This window comes from Lissotriton helveticus, chromosome 4_1 (assembly GCF_964261635.1).
Source record: "Lissotriton helveticus chromosome 4_1, aLisHel1.1, whole genome shotgun sequence".
Taxonomy (NCBI): domain Eukaryota; kingdom Metazoa; phylum Chordata; class Amphibia; order Caudata; family Salamandridae; genus Lissotriton; species Lissotriton helveticus.
In genome coordinates, this window is record NC_136063.1 from 500,550,780 (window position 1) to 500,566,926 (window position 16,147).

Here is a 16,147-nt window from a genome sequence, read left to right on the forward strand (position 1 = left end):
ACTAATAATAAATAGCAACAAATTATGTTTTCTTCTTCTTAAATCTAATTCGTAATATATCAACCCCCTTTGACGGGTTAATTCACTGAACACTAAGGGTCATATTAATGATTACAACTAGGCCTGGGCGGTAAATTCCGCTCCGCTCGTGGAATTTGCGGAATTTGGGTAATTTTGCGTTCCGCGGAGAACGCAAAATTGCCCGAAATTCTGCGTTCCGTGACTTCATGAGATTTTTTGCTTGTTCGTGTTCTCAAAATGCGTGTTCGCGAGATATTTCCCCTGAGCACGCAAACAGCAATTGCGAACAGGTAAAAAGCATCGCAAACAAGCAATTCCGCGTGTTCGTGGACTTTCTGCGTGTTCGCGGAGATTTTTTCCATTTTGCGGAGATTTGCGTAACGCGAGTACTCAAATTCCGCCCACCCCTAATTACAACGATGTCAGGCAGACGCCGTTGTGGTTCTGGAATTGCCTGACCTTAGGTCGGCGGTCACGACAACCGCACTAGTCTATTAACATTCGATGGGATCACCCATAGGCCATAGGGCGGTCACAAACCTCCATTTATCAATGGACGCTTGTGTGGCAGGCAGAAAAGCACAAGCTTCCATTGAAAAATGGATGCTGTTGTTCACAAACATCCCTGTACCCTGCCGTGTGGCATGAACCATGCAGTAACAAAATTATAAATAACTAATTATAGAACTTATTACATAATCATCAGTAATAACATCAGCCCAACCAAGCTACAATAACTAGGTTAGGTAGCGATAAGTAAGCTAAGCACCTGTCTGTAATGACAGACTGTTGCATAATATTTGAAAACTTAACTAAGCTGCATGTGAGCAGCATGCTTGCTATTATTTGGGGAAACATATTATCTATAGCATAGAATGCACAATTAATAATGACAAGTAATAATTTTAATAACTACTTAACTACTCACCTAGCCCCGCGACCTCAACTCCTAGCAAGACCAGCCGGTCCTGCTCTTAGTCCAGGATGTCGGACTAATGGTGCGCCAACTGCTGATGGGTGCGCAGGACGCCAGAGCAGCGGTAAACTGCCATGAGCACCCTTGCCTTGCACTGCTGCGCTCCCACATCACGTACCCCAACCCAGGCCTCCTGCCAGGGTGTAGGGGAGGTGGTGCTGGATACAAAAAAAAGCGCAGCCACCTCCACCTCAGAAAACAGGGGCGGGGGCTGCACCCTAGCCTGGTGCTGCCTTCAGCAAGGAAGGTGGCTGCTACATGTACGCATTGCTGTGCCCTTCTCTGCCATGGGGCTGGAGGGAAAGAGAGAAAAAAAGAAACAGGGAAAAAGAAGAGAGGAGTGTAATAAGGAAGTAGGAAAGCAAAAAAAATAAAAAAGTACAAAACTCATCAAAACACACAAAACTGAAAATACACACTTAGAAAGGCAAAGGGATAGATAATAGATAATAAGGATTAGGAAAAAAGTTTTAGATAGCAAAGATTTCAGAGATTGAATAAAGATGGAAAAATAGGCCCCAGCACCATAAACAGAGCAAGAAACAAGATGGCCACGTGCGACTTTGTGGTGCAGTTCGCACAATATTTCCACCAGAACATGCAATCCGCATAAACTTACAGCAGAAATGTCAGGCAAACGGACGGGACAAGCAACTGCGCCCACTCATGGAACTTTGCATAGGGCAACAGAGTTTTTTTGCTGCTTCGCAGAGTTCCGCCTAGCACCACTATGTGAACTCCACCCAGGCTTACTCAAAAGGGGGGTGTTGTCTCCTGCTATCCCTGTCGAGTATCTGCTTCTAAATGATCTGGAGTCCTCAGTATGGGCTGAGGTAGAGAGGAAAACCTGTGCAGCAATAATGGGAATACCTGAGTGGGTGTGTGTAATAACCAGAGCACAAAGCAAAACTTAAGATGAAAAAGAAATGCTGGATCCTGAAATAATAGACCAACCTTCTAAGAGAAAGATCAGAAAGTCTGGGAAACAAGCTTCAAAACAGACACCAGACCAAGTCTCCTGTCCCCAGCGAGAATACATGTTAGCCCCAGAGGGAACGGGGCCCCAGGAACTTGAGCCAAACAAGACAGAATTCTTAGGACCAGGGGGACCATCTAGGAAAGGAATGTATCAGATACAGAGAACCTGTCTCACTCTTGAAAGCCTCAGGAAAAGGGAAGTAGCAGGGGTTCCCACAGGACCTATTGGGAGGAGGGACTCTTATACACTGAGGCCAGAGATCTCAGACCTGGTGCCACTAGGATATTGGCCCATGACATTCTTCTAGCTGGGCATCTTGGCCAGACACAAACCTAGAGTAGGTTAGTCAATCACTTTTACTGGCCAGGAATATCCCAGAAGGTGTCCCAAAGGTGAAGAATTATTGCATCTCCTGTGCCACCTGTCAGGCCAGTGGCAACACAGGTAGCCACTTAAAGGCACCTTTAATTCCACTTCTAGTGGTTGGGGTACCCTTTAAAAGTGTAGGGATTGACATTGTTGGTCACCTTGACCCTCCAACAGCATCAGGGAATATATTTATTCTGGTGGTAGCGGATCATGCCACCAGGTACTCTGAGGCAATTCCCTAAAGGACCACCACTGCACCTGCAATGGCCAAGGCACTCCTTTGTATTGTTACTAGGGTTGGCTTTCCTAAGGAGGTAGTATCAGACTAAGGGACAAACCTTATGTCTGCATACTTAAACCATATGTGGGCTGAGTGTGGGGTGACCTATAGGTTCACTACACCATACCATCTGCAGACTAATGAACTTGTTGAAAAATGTAACAAGACCTTAAAAAACTCAGAAGGAGATGGGATGTTTTACTAACTTGCCTGCTTTTTGCTTACAGAGATGTGCCACAAAAGAGAATAGGCTTTGGAAGGATGGCAGAGACCCCTCCAGGAACCAAAACAAGACATTATTGATTATGTGCTTGGCCTTCATTCAAGGATGGCTGAATACATAAAAAAGTAAACAAACACCTTGAGGCCAGCCAGCCAAAAGCCCTAGAAGCTCTGGTATGACCAAAAGGTTGCTATGGTAGAATTCCAACCAGGGCAGAAGGTATGGGTTTTGGAGCCGTTGGCACCTCGGGCCCTCCAGGACAAATGGACTAGGCTGTATCCTATCCTTGAGAGAAAAGGGGAAGTAACCTATTTAGTGGACCATGGCACTTATAGAAACCCCAAGAGGGTGATACAGGTAAATCTCTTTAAACACTCTGCCTCCTGTCCCTCAACTATGACCATGCTTATGGTCATAGTTGAGGGACAGGAGGCAGAGAGTGAGCCACTCCCTGATGGAGTGGTCTTTTCAGATATCCTCACTGCCCAACAGCAGACTGATTGCAGGCAAGCCCTAAACAGTTTTTTTTTTAGTTCTTTTCTTAGACACCTGGTCAGACTGACTGGTGTATACATGATGTGGACACTGGTGACAGTCTACCTGTCAAAAACAATATATACAGGCAATCTGATCATGTAAAAGAAAGCATCAAAGCTGAGGTAAGCAAAATGCTGGATTTGGGTGTCATTGAACTCCCAGAGAAGCCCTGGGCCATCGCAGTTATGTTAGTCCCCAAGCCTCATTCCCACGGTATAAATAAATACATTAGGTTTTATGTGGACTACAGGGGCCTCAATGCAGTCACAAAAACAGATGCACATCCAATTCTGAGAGTGGATGGGCTGATTGACAGGTTGGGGTAGCCACATATCTGAGTAACTTTTATCTCACATCAGGGTTCTGGCAGATAGGTCTGACCCCTGGAGCAAAATAAACATGAACATGTTCCACTCCAGATGGGCACTTGCATTTCCCTGTGATGCCCCTTGGTTTGAAAAATGCCCTTGCCATCTTTCGAAGGTTGGTGAATAAAGTCTTGCTGGATTGGAATCCTATAGCACAGCTTATCTTGATGATGTCTTTAGCTCTACCTGGCAGGATTACCTGATCCACCTCCACAAGGTCCTGAAGGTTGAGTGAGGGCATCATTACCAAGGCAAGCAAATTCCAGATAGGGCAGGACAAGGCCTGTACTTGGACTACCTTGAGGTCAGAGGCCAATTTCAGCCACCCAGACCCAATTCAATGAATTTCTAGGCTTGACTGGGTACTACAGCAGGTTTGTGGAGGGATATGGATCCATTGGGACCCCCCTCACAGAACTGCCCTTCAAGAAAATGCCCAAAAAGATTAACTGGACAGTGAGCTGTCAAAAGGCGTTTTAGTCATTGAAAGAAGCAATGTTCTCTGCACCCATTCTAAAATCTCTCAAACAGATGCAGATATGAGGGGTCCTTTCCCAGAACAATTACGAGGGGCATGACCAACCTGTTGCTTTTGTCAGCAGGAGGCTTCTCCCCAGAGAGCAGCGTTGGAGTGCCATAGAGAGGGAGGCCTTTGCTGTGTTTTGGTCCCTGAATAAGCTGAGACCATACCTGTTTAGTTCTCACCTCCTTGTCGAAACTGACCAGAGACCTCTTGGATGACTCATGCAGATGAATGGAGAACCTGAATTGTTAGGGTTGGCCATATCCCTACAGGGAATGGATTTTACAATTGAACACAGTCCTGGGAGTGACCATGCCAATGCAGATGGCCTTTCTAGGTTCTTCTACTTAGAAGATGAAGACTCTCAAAGGAAAGGTTAGTCTCATCCTCTTTCATTTGGGGTGGGGTGTCATGTAGGAAAGTGCCTTGTTTTGCATGGTTGGCCCCCACTATTTGCCTGATGTCATTTTGAATTGTAAGTGCACTGGATCTCCAGTATCAAGATTCCCAGTGCCAGATCTCTTTCCCACACAGAGAACCAAGATTAGCACAATATCAGTTTCCCCTGTAAGACCCTAGTTAAGGGTACCCCTGGTACCTAGGGCATGGGTACTGAAGAAGTTCCTCTGGGGCAGCCGCACTTGTGGTGCAACCCCGGGACCCCTCCAAAGGCTATGCACTCTGCCATTGCAGGCTGCTTGTCTTAGTGCAGAGAAGTGCGAAGACTCTACATGGCACACGTCCTGTGTGCCGTGCCACCCATACGCTGCAGAAGATATAGGTAAGTCACCCCTATTGCAGGCCTTTAGCCCTAAGCCAGGGTGCACTATATCCTATGTGAGGGCATATGAGAATGAGCACATACGGCCCTACAATGTCCAGTCCGTCTGGGATGTTGTAAGTGAACAGGGAAGCCATAAAGAGGACAAGGACTGCATACTTGTCAACACGAGTTTCCTAGCTCCATGATGGCTTCACTGATTTCTAAGATATTTGGTACCAAGCATCTTGTCTTAATAAATTCTCACTGATGCCAGTGTTGGATTTATTAATAAATTCACACAGGAGACTCTTTTAGAGGGTCCCCTGAAAACCTGGAAAGCACTGGTGTGGTTCCTGATTGCTTTCACCAGTCTGCCACCAGCAGACATTTTTCTGACCTCATGGGGTGAGAGCCAGCACTCTCAGAGGAGAGAAACAAAGCCTGCTCTGGGCAGAGGTGCTTCACATCTCCTCTAGGACAGGATGGCCTTCCTGGCAGGAAGATTCAAAGGCGATGCCGCCATTGAAATACAACCCAGGAACCTCCAGATAGGGGGCAAGCCAAGCTCCTTTGCCTGCTCCACTTTTTGCAAGAGGAAAGGAGGGAACATTTGTTAGATTAAGAGGAGGGTCCCCACTAAGCTGGTACCACCCCTAGGGCAGGGCAGGCGATGTGAACCCCGCTCATGAAATTCCACGATCATGGGAATAGTACAGGAACAGTCCAGTCCGAAATGATAATCCAGGTCCTCCCTGGACCAGAAACAAGCCTCCTGGGACCGGTTTCAGGAATTTACTCTGTGTGGGACTGGTATGCCCAGAAGTCCTCTCCATGCCACGAGTGTGATGCTAGCCTGGCTGAAGAGGGGTGATACCCCTAAACCGGTCCCAGGATGCTTGTTTCCAGTATAGGGAGAACCTGGTTTTGCAATTCGGGCTGGACTGTTCCCATGGGGAGCAGGGTCAAGACTGATTTGCAAATGGCTGGGTTTAAACTGGAACGGCAAGGACAGCAAAAAAACAAATAACGGATTCAGGCCCAGATCTCTGTTCCTGGGTTCTGTCCATCAATTTTTCTATTTAAATTTGTCACCCCCAGTGGCACGGGTATGCCCAGACATGAGTCCCGTGCTCTCCAAGCCACTTGAGTGACTCTTGCCTGGCTGATATGGGGTGATACCCCAAAACCAGCCCCATGAGGCTTGTTTCCAGTCCAGGGAGGACCTGTACTGGCAGTTCGGCTGGACTGTTCTCATGGGGAGCAGGGTCAAGACTGATTTGCATATGGCTAGGTTTAAACTGGAATGGCATTAGGGGGGCAAAAAACAGTGGATTTAGGCCAAGATCTCTGTACTGGGGTGCATGTTTGACAATGTTCAGCATTCTGTCCAACAATTGTTCTATTTGCAACTAACAAGAAGCATTTATCAGGTCCTGTGTCCACTGCTGTGCTCGAGTGTATCAAACATAGTTGAGCAAGTTGAGAAACTGCATACAAGTACTAATAAAAGGCTAATATGCTGCAAACAAAACCTCCTCTCAAGCTACAGAAAATTAGTGACTACATTCAATCTTGGTACTAAATGAAGTGTAACTCATCATAAATTTACACTATATGCTGAAACTGATAAACCATTCTTGTGAAGCAGGGACATAATTCACCACCCCAACATATTGAAATTCAAGGATTTTAAAAATGACTATGTGAGCCATTGTTACAGATTGCAAAGATAGGTCTGGATAGAAAAAAAGGCCATTTGATGCTGGAGTTTTTGATTATTCAGAAAATTTTACAGTTCATTTTAGAAGGTGATGAATATTTGGTTTGCTGCGTAGAACAGAAGTTTCCAAAACTACCATTCAACAATCTTCCTGGTCCAAAAAAAAGCTTGATCTTAGAATGCACTTTAAGCGCACAGCCTGTTATTTTTAGGAGGTATTAATATATTGTGAACCTGGCCCTATGAGCGGTATTGTTCAGCAGTATCGTTCTTCCTCATTGATTACCAATCATTTAGTTTAGTTGCTTGATACAAAAATCCAAAGAGAGCCTTTTAGATTGCAATGCCCCTTCCCCTGGTAAGGCTGTTGATATTGCCAAAAGCATAGGGATGTTCATGAAAAGTGGCAGTTTGATTTGTCTGTGTCTGCTACGGCTGCCATGGATGTGTGCATTGTTGAAAATTAAGTGCAAAGCACTTGAGGTGGAAATGGTTCACAAGGCAGCAGATTTCAATTCAGTTTAAGACCAAGCATTTTAATTAATACATTTATTTGTTGGTTTTTGGGGTTTTATATAGCCCGGTCTAGACCAAATTTAAGTGAATAAGTACAATCGGACAACATGAGAAGATTTGTGTGGGTCAAAAAAAGTATAGACGTATACAACAATAAGTAAGTGGTGTTAGCAACAGTTTAAATGATGAATGAGTCAGGTGACCACATCGAAGGATCCTGCCAATGACGTTGGACCTTTGGGAAACGTGGATCAGCTTGTGAGCTAGTAGAACTAGTTGTTCAGCAGTCAAGATTTGAGGCCTTGTTTGAAGCTGGAAAAGAGGGGGGGTTGCAGCAGAGATCCTTAAGGAGTGAGTTCCAAATCCTAGGAGCCTTTCCTGAGAAAGAACACAACTGGAATCTTTTCTTCTTTAGATTTGGAGGTATGAGAAGAAGTGAGTTGGAACTTCTTAGGGCCCGAATGTTTGCTGCTCTGGATAGTTTGATTTCTAGGTATTTGGGTTTTTAGTATGAAGAGAATTATGGTGATGCAAGCTGTCTTGAGGATACAGCTTCCTTCTAGCCAATTGAGACTCTTGAGGGCTGCTGAGATGTGATCAAATTGTTTAATTCCTGTGATGAGTTTGGCAGTGTAGAAGACTGGCTTTTTATATAGTGACCAAAATGAGGTACACTGTGTAAAGAGTAATGTGGGTGAGAAGTTAGGCACATCAAAAGATAGTGCTAAGCATTTGTTGACAAACACAGAAGCAAAAAATGAGACACACACTCAAGAATGCTTTTGAGACCAATTTAGAAAAATACGTTGGATTTTCATACAAATCTTGATACCAAGAACTTCTTTATCAGGTAAGTACTTTTTAAAATATTGATTTTTGCAGGTAAGTAAAATGTTCACTTACATGCGTCTTTATGCACAATGATTTCCCATGGGAAAAAAGGCATGTATGGCATACAGGTATTTGCATTCAGTTTCTGGGGGGCTCCTTGGGGAATTTGAATTATAGGGGGGCAAGGTTCAAAGTATCACCAACAGTTACTTGTTACCTGCCCTGGGCATCCAGGTGCACAGGTACTGGTTGGGTTGGTAGCTATGTTGCAATGCCTGTAGAAAGAAGGGGGACCACCTAGAAACATGCTGCAGGTGGGGCTTGGGGACAAGTCCACAAGCTCCCTATGCAGGTCTTGGGTCACTAGGGTCCTGGGGGCAAGGGTGCACAGTTGGTTCATCGGTACCTGGGCTGGTGTGCTCAGGTACTGAGTGGAAATGTTGGCTGGGCTCTGTATGCCTTGGAACCTTGTGGTTGCTGGTCTTGCTGGTTGAGGGTGCAAGAGTAACGACAGTCAGACTACTCTTGAAGTGCGTCTCTGTGGTGCTGACGTCCCTCGGTGGTTGCTTTGTCTTGGAGTCATTGGAGTCCCGACTGGACTCGCCCGGTCTCTGCTTGCTGCAATGGGTTGGGTACCCGAGCATTGGTTCTGTGCAGGTTAGTCTTGGTGTCCTCTCACTTGGTGGGGGACAGATCTGATTTTCAGGAGCACAGGGTCCTCTTTATGGTGGGCTGCTGCGTCAGGCTGGCCCCCTGAGTGGCAACATGGTAAGCCAAACTTTGTGTTTCAGTGCATGCGGACAGCAGGAGAGTAGCTCCTCTACTCCTAGTGAGATTTCTTGGCAATTTACGAAAAGCTAACGTCTCCAACGGCTCTTGAAAGCTGGTCAGCAGCAGTACAAGTCCCTGGATTGCATTGTCAGGACTTAGTGTGGCAGGCAGGGTTTGGCGCTAAAAGTCCACAGCAGTTTTCAGTTTATCGCTTTTTGATGTGGCTCTGTCCTTTTCTTCTTAATCCATAGAATCTGAGATCCTGGTGTTAGGGGTGCCACCTAATTTCTCAATTTAGCGGCATTATAGGGAGTGACAGGTAGTAGCCAATGGGATACTTAACTTTAGGGTGTCTGCACCCTCTATATGACCACTTCCTGTGGGAAATGGGCATACTCCTGAACCAGAGAGTCAAATTCGGCCAAAATTAAGATGGTTGATATCTAAAAGTAATGTCCACTTCAGGTAGCCCACCTTGGTGGTCGTACTAACCTGAGAGGGCAAACCACCTCCTAACTAGCTACCTTTCCTGCCTGTCCTGGTGCCCAATGTGCCCGGGCAGTGAGTGGCATTTTACCTGTCTGGGGAAGCGTCGAGCTGCATATCAAAGGTGGCAGCGGTCTTTGAAGCCTTCTGCCTTGATTTGCTGATCACTGAGCCATCCTGCTTGGAGGAGGTGACAACAACTCTGGCCGGCCTAGGCATTCTTTGTACCCACCGAAAATGAAGGCCCTTTCCTGCAGGGGTTCAGAAACTTGTCAGTGGTGGCAGGCTGGTATACACCAGTCAGTCTGCACTATAGTAGTTGGTAGGTTTTCAGGGGCCACCTCTGAGGTCCCTTCTGGGTGCATGTATTAATAAATTCATCACTGGAGTTAGTGTGGGCTTATTAATACAAGATGTTTGATACCAAACATCTCTAGTTTCAGCTAAGCTTTCATGTAGCTAGGAAACTCATAAACACCAGTGTCCAGCACATGTTCTTACAATGGCTTCCCTGTTCCATTTTAATATCCAATAATTGACTTAGATATCACAAGGACATATCTACTAATGCAGATATGCCCACACATGTAGTATAGTGCACTCTGCCTTACAGCTTTAAGGCTTGCAATTGGGGTAACTTCTCTATAATGCAAACATTGGATGTAAGCATGGCACACAGGAGGTATGCCATGTCATGTTATGTTATGTTATGTTAGGTGCCATTTGTAAAGCGCGCTGATGCCGAAGCTTCCTGGCGCTGGTAGACAGAGTGAGAAAGGAGAAGACGCGGGAGGCAGAAGAACCTAGCTAAAGGATGGGAAGAAATGGGTTTTTAATTGTTTTCTGAAAGTAAGGAGAGAGGAAGAGGATTTAATAGAAAGAAGAAGAAGGTTCCAGAGAGTAGGGGCTAAATAGGAGAAGCGGCGGCCGACAAATTTCTTGGTTTTGTTTTTTGGGGTGACTAATAAGTCACAGTGGGCTGAACGAAGGTTACGTGTAGGGCGGTAGGGATGGATGAGGGATTTGAGAAACTCGGGACTGGAGCAATGAAGAGCTTTGAAGGTGAGACATGCCACCTTGAAGGCAGCCCTTTGGTCTATTGGGAGCCAATGAAGGCTATGAAGCAGAGGCTTGGCAGATTGCGATCTGGGGGTTCCATGAATCATGCGGGCCGCCTGATTTTGGACGACTTGGAGGCGGTTTAACAGAAATTGTGGAAGACCATGATAAATGGAGTTGGAGAAATCAAGACGGGAAAGCACGAGTGAGGTGACAGTTTGGGTGAGTGCCACGGGGGGGAGAAGGTGACGAACTTTCCGAATCCTCCGAAGTTGGAACATGCATGATGAAATTACCGCTCCAACTTGGGCTTTGAGGGAGAGTTCAGCGTCGATGATTACGCCAAGACTTTTTATTGTTTTAGCTGGGGTAGGGGGGGACCAAGCTCCGAAGGCCAGAACTGTGGGCCCCAGTGGGCGTGGCTGAGGCCGGGGAGGAGGAGCTCGGTTTTACCGGGGTTCAGTTTTAATTGATTCTGGTCCATCCAGAGTTGGATATGGGCCATAACTGCTTGGAACGTATTGATAGCCAGTGGGGAGTTTAGTGAAAAGATGAGCTGTAAGTCGTCAGCGTAATTGTAAGCTGTAATGTCCCATCTGAGAAGAGATTGGATCAATGAGCGGAGGTATAAATTGAATAAAAGTGGAGAAAGGGAGGAGCCCTGGGGGACTCCGCAGGACGTAGGGCATTTTTGGGCCGTATAGGGGCCCAAGCGGACTGCCTGTGTTCTTCCAGTGAGGAAGGGCCTGACCCACTCAAGGGCATTTCCCTGGATGCCTGCCTGCTCGACACGGTGGAGAAGGATGTTATGGTCCACCGTGTCGAACGCGGCAGATAAATCCAGGAGGACGAGGGCTTGGGGACTCCCAGCGTCCGCATTGCTCCTAAGTGTGTCAAGGACTGCCAGGATGACAGCCTCTGTAGAGTGGGCAGGTCGGAATCCAGCCTGGTTAGGCTCAAGATGACGGGAGGATTCGATAAAATTTGACAGGCAGCGGGTAACGTGGGCCTCTAAAATTTTAGAAAAGTAAGGGAGGAGGGAGATGGGCGATAATTTGATGGTTCTGCAGGGTCGGCACCCGGTTTCTTAAGGAGGGGAACTAGAGTGGCCTCCTTGAAGGATGTGGGAAAGTTGCCACTACTGAGCGAACTATTGAGTAGATATAAGATGCAATCTGGCAGATTGAGGCATATGCTCCGCAAGACAGAGGATGGACAACAGTCGTTGGGGGAGCCAGATTTCACACGGATGGCAAGTTCCGCTAGGGAGGTAGGATCCAAAGCGGGGAAGGTAGTGAAGGTCAGCAGGTTATTAGAGGGAAGATCCAGGGGGAAAGACTGGGAAGGGGGAGGAATAGATTCTTTGATTTTTATGACTTTTTCCAGGAAGAAAGAATTCAGAGTGTCGCAAGCGGCCTGAGTAGGGGTCTGGGCTGGGAGGGTTCTGTCATCTATAGTTAACTCGTTCAGGACTCTGAACACCTCCTTATATATGTCTGCTGCCGATGCGATCCTATTGGAGAAGTGTTCCATTTTGGCTGACCTAATGGCAGATTTATAGTCATTGCGTGTGGCCAGATAGGTCTGTCTGGCTGATTCAGAATAGGCACGTCTCCAGGTGCGTTCTGACTGGCGCGTTTTTAGTTTAAGAGCCTTGAGGTCGTCCGAGAACCACCTGTGGAAGTTCCGATGCCTAGTGCGAGGGAAAGTAACTAGGGGAGCGAACTGGTCGCTGGCCGACTCTAACCAAGAACCTATATCTTGTTCTAGTTCATTGATGTTGCTAAAGGGGTGAGAGCTTGGGAGAGAGTCGGCAAGGGCGGTGAGAAAGCCCTGGGCGTCGTGAGTATTTCATTTCCGTGACTGGCCCCCGGCCATTAGGGGGGTGAGGATCTGGCCAACTACTGTGATAGTGGTGTCCACCAAGTGGTGGTCAGACCAGGCGCAGGGAAGAATGTCCGGTAAGGACAAGGCCAGATTACAGGACAAGATCTGGTCCAGAATATGTCCCTTGTTATGAGTGGGTTGAGAGACATGTTGGGTAAGATTCAGGTTTTCGAGGGTCTCGAAGAGCTCAGTGGCGTGAGAGCCGGCATTGGTATCGTTAAACCAATAGTTTAGATCGCCAAAGATGGCGAAGCCGGAGTGCACTGTTAGCAAGGTGGACAGTTGTTCACTCAGAGTGGAGGAGAAGGAGGGCATAGAATAGGGAGGCCGGTATAGGAGAAGAAGGGTAAAGGGGCCGGTGTTGGTTTGTGCGCTGAAGAGTAAGTTCTCAACCTCGGGTAGGGCAAGAGAATTAGAGGAGATAGAGGTCAGGCATTTAGATATAATGGCTGCCACACCACCCCCAGGCCGGTCATCGGGGCGGTCGGCATGGAGAATATAGTAATCAGGTGGGAGGGCTGCCAGTATGTCTGGAAGGGACTCTGAGGTTAGCCAAGTCTCTGTAAGCAGGAGCATATCAGGGTTAGAGTTAGACAGTAAGATAAAGATGTCCTCAGAGTGTTTCACCAGCAAACGGGTGTTTAGGTATAATATCCTGATCGACGAAGAGTTCCTAATAGGCGTGACTGAGGGTAGGCTTCCGCCTAGATGGGATTGGTCAGGGCGCGAGATGCCGACAGCAGATATACGTCGAATGGCAGTTGGGGAGGTCATGGGGCGGAATAATGTAAATCCTTAAGGGATTGAGCTGAATATGTGATAAGAGGTTCAGCATGCCGTGCCCTAGGGCCCGTTCTGGTGCGGACGGGCACAGACGGGCTTGCCTTAGGCGCTCCCGCTGCGCTCGTCCGCTGCGCTTCCGGTAAATGCACATGTTTATGCTAGGCAAGGAGAGTGGGGGGCGTGGCCTAAAAAGGGGCGTGCCTCTCTCGTGGCCGGGAATGGCGTTTGTAGTAGGCAGCGCGGCAGCGCTAAGGTCCGCTGTGCGCGCCTGATCAAAGTCGAGCAGTGCTCACAAGGTGCTCACACTAGCTGGTGAGTTAAGAACAAGATGTTATTTGTGACATTCAAAGTTATTTTAAAAACAAGCAAGAGTGTGCAAATAAAGCTCCCGGCTTTCCACCTCAGGAGGAGAACTGTCTAAAACGACGCTTGTATTCAGCGAGTGTTTATATGCGTGGTGAGTGGGCGTGGCCTAAAAAGGGGCGTGGCCTCTCTCGTGGCCGGGAATGGCATTTGTAGTAGGCAGCGCGGCAGCGCTAAGGTCCGCTGTGCGCGCCTGATCAAAGTCGAGCAGTGCTCACAAGGTGCTCACACTAGCTGGTGAGTTAAGAACAACAAGTTATTTGTGACATTCAAAGTTATTTTAAAAACAAGCAAGAGTGTGCAAATGAAGCTCCCGGCTTTCCGCCTCAGGAGGAGAACTGTCTAACACGACGCTTGTATTCAGCGAGTGTTTATATGCGCGGGGAGTGGGCGTGGTCTAAAAAGGGGCGTGGCCTCTCTCGTGGCCGGGAATGGTGTTTGTAGTAGGCAGCGCGGCAGCGCTAAGGTCCGCTGTGCGCACCTGATCAAAGTCGAGCAGTGCTCACAAGGTGCTCACACTAGCTGGTGAGTTAAAAACAACATGTTATTTGTGACATTCAAAGTTATTTTAAAAACAAGCAAGAGTGTGCAAATAAAGCTTCCGGCTTTCCGCCTCAGGAGGAGAACTGTCTAACACGACGCTTGTATTCAGCGAGTGTTGTCTTCACTTTTCTCTGAACCAAAGCAGGCAGCCTGCAATGGCAGTTTGCATGTTGGAGTTGAGGGGGCGCTTAGGGAGGCACAATACATGCTGCTGCTCTTTACCTACCTTGCCCATTTACTAGGGACTTGCCAGGGGTCCTAAAGGTATTGCCAATTGGGGAAACAATTCTACAGTTTTAGGAAATAAATATGGCACTGGGGACCTGGAAGCAGGAACCCAGTGCACTTTCTGTCAAAATTGTTTCCAATACCAGGCAAAAAGTGGAAGTGACCATGTCAAAAAGAGGCACTTTCCCACAGGCAGCTACACTGAGAGATGTTCTTAAGGGTGCAAGGTGACCTTTTGGGGCACCAGTGATGACTACATTGCCGTATTCAAGTTTCGAAAGGAGTAGTGATTGCACTACCTTCTTAAGATCGTCAGAGAGAATAAATGGTTTGATTTTCTTGAGGTGTTTTAGTGTGTCGAGCGCTCCTTTGGCTGAATTGTAGATGTGTTCCTTCATTAACATATTTTTGTCCAGGGTAATACCCAGGGACTTTACGGAGTTAGAAAATGAAAGAGAACAGCTTAGTAGTACTTCAAAGTTCTTAAGCCATTCTTGAAGTGGTAAAGGTTTATTTTTGAGAAAAAAGAGTACTAGTTCAGTGTTTTTGGTGGGGTTAGCTTTAGGTTGCTGGCGTTTAACCAGGTCTGTATCTTGTTTAGTGTTGCATTCGAGTGCCACATGTCTCTGAGAAATGTTATTTTGTAGTGGGATTCTGTGTGGTTCACAATCACTGTGAGAGGTTCAATGAAGAGATTAAATAGGGCTGGAGAGAGGATTGGGCCTTGTTGTACACCTTGTGGAACTAATGAAGGCTAAGAGAGAGACAACTGTTGATTTTTATTTGTTGAGAACAATGTTGTAGATAGGACTCTGACCATCTCTGTGCTATTGATGTCAGTGTGTTTTTTGAGGCTCGCAAGTAAAGCTGAATGTTTTACTGTGTCAAATGGCACTGATAAGTGAAGTAGGATTAGGAGGCAGGAGTTACTTCATCTAAGATTCTGAGAATGTTATCTGATATACTGAGCATAGCAGTTTCTGTTCTTCAACCTCTCCAGAATCCTGATTGGAAGGTGTAATGGAGGTTAAATTTGTCTATGTGTTGGTGTAGTTAGAGCAGGATGCACTTCTCGATCAATTTATCTGGGAATAAACTTTGGTAACAGGTCTGAAGTTATTGAGGTCATTAGGATCCGCCCCTAGTTTTATGAGACTCAGTGTGACGTGGCCTAGTTGGAGGGATTCAGGTCCATGGCCTGATGGGAGCTAGACGTTGATGATTTCTGTCCCAAATGTAAAGATGATGTGGTTGAGGTTTTGTACTTGGCTGGAGGGGTAAGGATCAGTAGCATGGAATATGGGCTGCAGGTGTGCGATGATCTTGAAGACTTCTCCTTCTGTAATGGGTTGGAAATCTGTCCAAATAGCATAGTCTTTCAATTGGAGAAGATCATTACTGTCTTGAGTTTTTCGTACCAACCCACCATGTTAAATGTATGGAATTTTCATTCACATATCGTTTGCAAACAGTTTTATCTTTCGGGTCTGAAATACTGAAATACCGGAAATGTGGGGAAGTATTACTTTTCTGTGTGCAGAGGAATAAATGGGTACATATTTGTGATGAGTAACACAAATGATGGTTTCCAGAAAATGGGACGAGGAGTTATAATGGAATGCTAAGCAACTGAAGATATTAGCTGATTTTTTGGCTAGGATTACCATAATTTTAGAAGATGAATTGCTAGCTAACAATAACCAAAGTTCATACGAGGTATGGAAGATTATTTTATTGATTATTATTTATACTTTCCCTAAAAGAGAATAGCACATATAGAAAAGTAGATGCAGCAGAGAAGTATTTAAATGTTCTAAATTGGAAGTACCAAACAATATTTAGAGTGTTGATAAGACATTGTGAGAAAATTGATGACTGATAAAAGTGTAGAGAGAAAATTGACATATATGTTTTCAAAAGT